The following is a 6944-nucleotide window of genomic DNA, read 5'->3' as shown; positions in this document are numbered from 1 at the left end:
AACCCTGTACAGGGTTTCCAAGGAGCAGCTGGTGAGTTTGAACTTCCGACCTTGCAGTTCAAATGGCTTTGCAATCTGGTGCAATAACCCACAACGCCATACCATACAGAATTAGCATGAAAAGTAAAAGGATTTTATTTTGAAAGGCATCACTTTCTTTCCCAGTAAGCATAGTTCCCTGGATATTTGAAATATAAGAGAGAACAAGATACAGCGTTCCAGTATTTCTCAAATCCTTATTTCTATGCTCTTTGCTCCTATATTTATATATTCCTTAACATTTATAAAAGTATAACAAATTCAATAATATTAATGAATAATTTTAATTTTCCTCATCCTGCATTATAAGTATACACTGGGCAAAGTCACCTCAGTGATAAATCTAATTTGTAAAACTAATTACATAAAAATATTAATAATGAAAAATATAGTACTGTCAGCTCTATAAAGAAATGGAAAGAAAACTATCTAAATTTCTATATCATAAACTGTTGTTGTTGCTGTTATGTGCCGTGGAGTCGGTTCCGACTCATAGTGACCCTACACAGGGTTTCCGAGGCTGTAAATTTTTATGGGAGCAGACCACCTCATCTTTCTCCTGCAGAACCACTGGTAGTTTCGAACTGCTGACCTTGCGGCTTGCAGCCCGATTCGTAACCACTACGCTACCAGAGCTTCTTATACCACAAGTAAATTACTTTAGAGAACAGAGATTAAATTTCTCATAGTTCTGAAGACTAGAAGTTTAAATCACAGTCCCAGCCATGTTGATTTCTTCATTGTGGGTATTTCTGGGGTTACTTGGTTCTTTGTCATTCTTTGGATTATAAAATGTCTTCTATAATGTCTGTCTTCCCAATGTGTGCAAAAGAAACAGGTATTTTCAAACATGATCATATTCACAAGCATAGGGATCAAGAATTTAACACATATTTTGCTGGATCACAATTCAATCCATAAAAATCAAATGAAGATTATTTACTTGACTGTTGTTGTATTGGCAAAGCAAGGTGTATACAAAGTGTTTTAAACATTTAATTACTAGGCAGTAGGTGTACTGGTAGCCTTAATATGTTCACCACACCTGATCTGCCGGACGCCAGTAATGCATCCACTCTGGTTTTGGGGTGTCTCTTTGTCTCTCTTGTTGTGTCTCTTTGTCTTTTCTTGTGCTATCCCTATCGCCACCAGATATCCCCTCCTCGTGAACCAAACACTCATGTCGAGGCCGGTCCCCGACAAGAGAGAGACATTTGAAGAACTTACCCACTAAATTTGGAAGCTCACACTCATTGTTATCATTTTGGGATGGGTCTAGTCAACACCCCAACAGGGAACACAGAAAGGGCACTAATATGAACAAGTTATAGCCTGAATATTTTAAGGCAATGCAAATTGGACTTACAAGCTATGCAATGGAAAGGGGCAAAGAGAAATCATGGTATGTGAGAGCTGGGATGGACGGCAGGAACTGCAGGGACACCAGGGTGAAGGGAATATTTCACACTGACAGAAGACTGACAAAAACAGAAGGCTCCCTATCAAAATTAAGACACCAGTGGGGAGACTGTGCAGAGGTGGCAGTAATTTAAGACAGAAAGTTCCCCATCTTCACTACCAAAAATTATACCCCACCACTTAAGTCAGCATCTGTGACCAGATAACCCACTCTCTGGACCTCTCCTGCTTGTATACTGATTCCAGAGATTAAGCATCCAGAACTTATGAATCAGCATTGGAAAAGCCTAATGATATGAGTCCTGGGTTAAGGCACTGGACTTCAAATTCTTTTTGACCTGCAAGGTCAGCAGTTCAAGCTCACCAACCATTCCACAGAAACCCTATACAGGGTCCCTATGGGTCAGAACCAACTCAACTGCACTTAACAACAACAGCAATGATATGAGTGACACCTAGTGGCTCTCAGAAAAAGGTCCCAGTCCACTCTCCTTGTGTCTATTCACACACATAGAGATCCTTTAGTTTGGAGCAGAGCCGCCCTGTGGAATTCCCAGGGCTGTGAGTCTTTCAAAGTAGGCTGTGTCACCTTTAACTTGTGAATAGCAGATGGGTATCATCTCTGGCCTTTTGGTTGACAGTTAAGAGTCTCCATTAGGCACATCTGCTGCACAAGACCTTTTTAAAGTGTTGAAGAACAAAGATGTCAGTTTGAGGACTAAGGTGTGCCTGACTCAAGCCATGGAATTTCAATAACCACATACGCATGCAAAAGTTGGACAGTGAATAAGGAAGACTGTAGAAGAATTGATACATTTGAGTTATGGTATTGGAGGAGATTATTGAAAGTGCCATGGCCAGCCAAAAGAACCAACAGATCTGTGCTGGAAGAAGTGCAGCCAGAGTGCTCCTTGGAGGCCAGAATGGCCAAACTTTGTCTCTCATACTTCGGACATATTGTCAGGAGGGATAAGTCGCTGGAGAAGGATATCATATTTGGTAAGGTGTAGGGTCAAAGAAAAAGAGGAAGACCCCCAGTGAGATGTATTGGCAAAGTGGCAGCATCAATGGGCTCAATTGTCAGGTTGTCCAAGGACCGGGAAGTGTTTTGTTCTGTTGTGTATAGGGTCACTATGAGTTGGTACTGACTCAATGGCACCTAATAACAACAATAACCACCACTAGGGCACGCAGTCAGAAAAAAAAAATTCATAAAAACCATGAAATATAAGGAAAAGTAAAAATAAGAATAAAGAAAGGAAGGCAGGGAGGGAGAGAGGGAGACAGGGAGGGAGGAAGAAAATATGAAATGGCTGAAGTTCAACAAAATATGGTAAGACACACAAAATCACAACAGAAGAAGGACCAATCTAAAGGAAAACTTGACGAAGAGGAAAATTCTTCTATGGATGACAAATTAGTGCAAATAATTGATAATGATCAAATTATGGTGCTAATTATGTTTAAATAAAGCAAAAAAAAATATTGAAAAAAACTAGCAGAGATCGGGAAACAAAACTACAAAGAAATACCATTTTAATCCTTCTAAAATTATGCTGTTACAAACAAAACAGATAACAAATTTTGGATAGTATTTGGGGAGATTACTACCCACATTCATTTCTGGTGAGACTGTAAAATGTATAATCACTGTGGAAAATAGTACAACACTTTCTTGAAACACTAGAAATAGAATTACCCTGTAATCTAGCAGTCCTTCTCTTAGGTATCTATTCTAAAGACCTAAAAATAATGTCATGAAGAAATACATGCACAGCTATGTTTTTTGCTGCTTTATTCACAGAGCAAATAGATGGAAACAATTGCAGTGCCCAGCACCAAATGAACAGATAAGCACATTACATACAGAAAATGAAATACTGTGTAACTATAAAAACAATGATGAGGCGAGTTCTGGTTTGGGCGGCAGCAGAGACAGCCAGGTAAGAAAGGCTCAGTGGGAGAGGGATTGAAAACCCAGAGAAGCTGTACTCACGGAACAACACTAGAGCTCTGGATCTACCATAAGCTTCAGTACATCAGATTTCCACACTTGCAATTGAAAAAATCACAATATAAAGGAAGATACTGTGAGTTAGAAATCGCTAGAGATGGGACTCCTTCTGTGGCCACCCTGCCCAGGTGGAGTTCAGAGGGTGGAGCTACAGCCAGACTGGCACAGGGAACCGGTGCTAAAAATGATGCAGTGACATTTGCAAAAGGAAGTGTGGGGAATTCTACACATTTTTTCCTCCTATTCCCTGTCACACCATTTTTGCCCAGCCTTATGCCTTCAGGTGGGTGGGTGTGCATGCCTCCCCCAAAAAATGTCCAGCACTGACCCCACAGTTTTCCCATGATATATAGAGAAAGAGCTTGGCGGCTACTTATGATGTCAGCCTCAGGGTTGCAGCCCTAAAATTAACTTGTGCAGGAACCTTCACTCTCTAGCAAGAAAAAAAGCAGACAAACCTTAGAACAATCTGTAAAACACCGACATAAAAGGACACAATTATCTCGAGAATTACGCTGTGCACACGCAGATACCTAACTGACCTTCAGAGACAAAACCAGTGGACAATCTTTCACCAATTAACTTCACAATATCTATCTGCACACCTCCACACTGGTGACTAGAGGAGGAGACTGAGCGAGTGGACACCCCCACCCACTGCTGGAGGTTTCTATGGTACACACATTGCCTGTGTAGCAAGGCAACTGGACAGTCAACCAAAGTTTTATTTTTGTTTCAAAGTGGTGGTTTTTGTCTCTGCTTTTGATCACACATTTTTCCTGGAGGTCAGAGCTTTTTCTCACTACGTTACCCAAGAAGAGACAGCAATCATGGCCATATAGCCAAGCTACGATTAGCCAAGTTAATCGTGGCCAAATAACAGCTGCTAAGCATTACATGTGAAAAGGGAAGCCTATCTCCTGATCATATCCAACAGGAGACACCCGGTAAGCTTAATAACACAACAAACATCCATTAAAGCATTAAAAATCCCACATAACTACTGGAAATGACAAACAACAGATCTCAAACTCAACAAACGATCTCAAAACATGTCTAACAACAGAAAATGGTAACTGAGACTAATGCACTGGAGACAGACAAAGGTTCCACAGAAGAGGAAGTGCAGGTTTTGGCTTTGCCTGAGAAGGAATTCAGAAGAATGATATGGAAACAAATTCAAATGTTCTAAAAAGGGGTGGAGGTAAACAAGGAAGAAGTCAGAAAAGTACTACAGGAGCAATCGCACTACATCGATACAGCATTGGAAACAATTCAAAACCTGCAAAAAGAGGTCCAGATGATTAATAATAACATATCAGAAAGGGGCAATATACTGAAAGGGGAAAGGAGCAGAATAGAAGAGATGGAAGCCAGAACTAGTGAGCTGGAAGACAAATCTCTCAATACTGCTAAGATAGAAGACTAAGCAGAAACTAGGATAAAAAAATCTAAAGAGAGTCTAAGATTCACACTGGATAACTTGAAGAGGAACAACTTAAGAATTAGTGGCATTCCGGAACAGGAAGAATCAGAGAAATCCACAGAGGAGATAATTGAAGAGCTTCTTGAAGAAAAATTCCCTAACATCTTGAAAGATGAGAAGATAAACATTTAAGAAGCTGAAAGTACCTCAGGAAGGATAGACCCCAAAAGTAAATCATCAAGACATATAATAATCAAGCTCTCCAAAATCAAAGTCAAGGAGAGAATTCTAAAAGCAGTCAGGGAGTAGAGAAGTGTCACTTACAAAGGCAAGCAAATCAGATTAAGCTCTGACTATTCAGCACAAACCATGCAGGCAAGAAGGCAATGGGAGACATATACAAAACCCTAAAAGTAAAAAACTGCCAACCAAGAATCATCTATCCAGCAAAATTATCAATCAAATATGATGGTGTAATCAAAACATTCCAGGATAAATAGATGATAAGGGGCATCACTAAGAAAGAAAACTATAGACCAATATCCCTCATGAACATAGATGCAAAAGTTCTCAACAAAATCCTAGCCCAAAGAATCCAGCACCACATCAAAAAAAAAAAGATAATACATCATGACCAAGTGGGTTTCATAAAAGGGATGCAAAGATGATTCACCATTAGAAAAACAATTAGTGTAATCCACCACATAAATAAGAAAAAGAAAAAGAACCATATCATCATATTGATTGATGCAGAAAAGGCATTTGACAAATCCAACATCCATTCCTGATAAAAACACTCAACAAAGTAGGAATTGAAGGGAAAATCCACATCATAATCTAGAGCATATATACAAAACCAACATCCTACATCACTCTCAATGGAGAAAAACTGAAAGCCTTCCCTCTGTGAACGGGAACCAGACAAGGATGCCCTTTGTCACCACTCCTTTTCAATATTGTGCTAGAAGTATTAGCCAGAGCTATATGGCAAGGTAGAGAAATGAAAGGTATCCAAATTGGCAAAGATGAAATAAAACTCTCTCTATTTGCAGATGATATGATCCTATGCATAGAAAACCCCAAAGACTCAGTAAAAAAGTTATTAGACATCATTGGAAGATTCAGCAAAGTGGCAGAGGATAAGATCAACATCCAAAAATCAGTTGTATTCCTCTGTAGTAACAATGACAGCCCTGAAAAAGACATTAGAATTGAAATACCATTTACAATAGCTGTCCAAAGGATGAAATATTTAGGAATAAGTGTAACCAGAGAAACAAAGGATCTATACAAAGAAAATTACAAAACACTACTATAAGAAACCAAAAGAGACTTATAAAAGTGAAAGAACATGGGGAAGGAAGACTCAACATCGTGAAGATGTCAATTCTACCCTAAGCAATATATGCATATAATGCAATCCCAATCCAGATACCAGGGACATTTTTGAAAGATACAGAAAAGACATTTACAAATTTTATATGGAAAGGAAGGAGACCAAGAATAAGCAAAGCACTGCTCAAGACGAAGAACAAAGTTGGAAGCTTCTCAGTCCCTAATTTCAAAATCTACATGGCTACAGTGGTCAAAACGGCCTGGTACTGGTACAATGAAAGACACATTGATCAGTAGAACAGAATTGAGAATCCAGAAATTAATCCATCCACATATAACCAACTGAATTTCTACAAAGTGCTTAGGTATGCTACATGGGGAGGAGATAGTCTCTTTAATAGATGGTGCTGGCAGAAGTGGAAAACAATATGCAAAAGATTGAAACAAGACTTTTACTTCACACACTATACAAAAACCAATTTAGCATGGATTAAAGACCTAAATGTGAATTCCAAAATTATGAAAGTCATCAATGAAAAAATAGGGACAAAAGTGAGGGCTCTCATACAGGGAATACACAGGCTACCAAACATTCTGAATATTACACAAACAAAAGCAGACAAAATAGATGATTGGGATGTACCAAAAATTAAATACTTATGTGTATCAAAAGACTTCACCAAAAGAATAAAAAGGGAACCCACAGAATGG

This window comes from Chrysochloris asiatica, unplaced genomic scaffold (genome assembly GCF_000296735.1).
Source record: "Chrysochloris asiatica unplaced genomic scaffold, ChrAsi1.0 scaffold00009, whole genome shotgun sequence".
NCBI classification, from domain to species: domain Eukaryota; kingdom Metazoa; phylum Chordata; class Mammalia; order Afrosoricida; family Chrysochloridae; genus Chrysochloris; species Chrysochloris asiatica.
Note: the sequence above shows the minus strand (reverse complement) of the source record.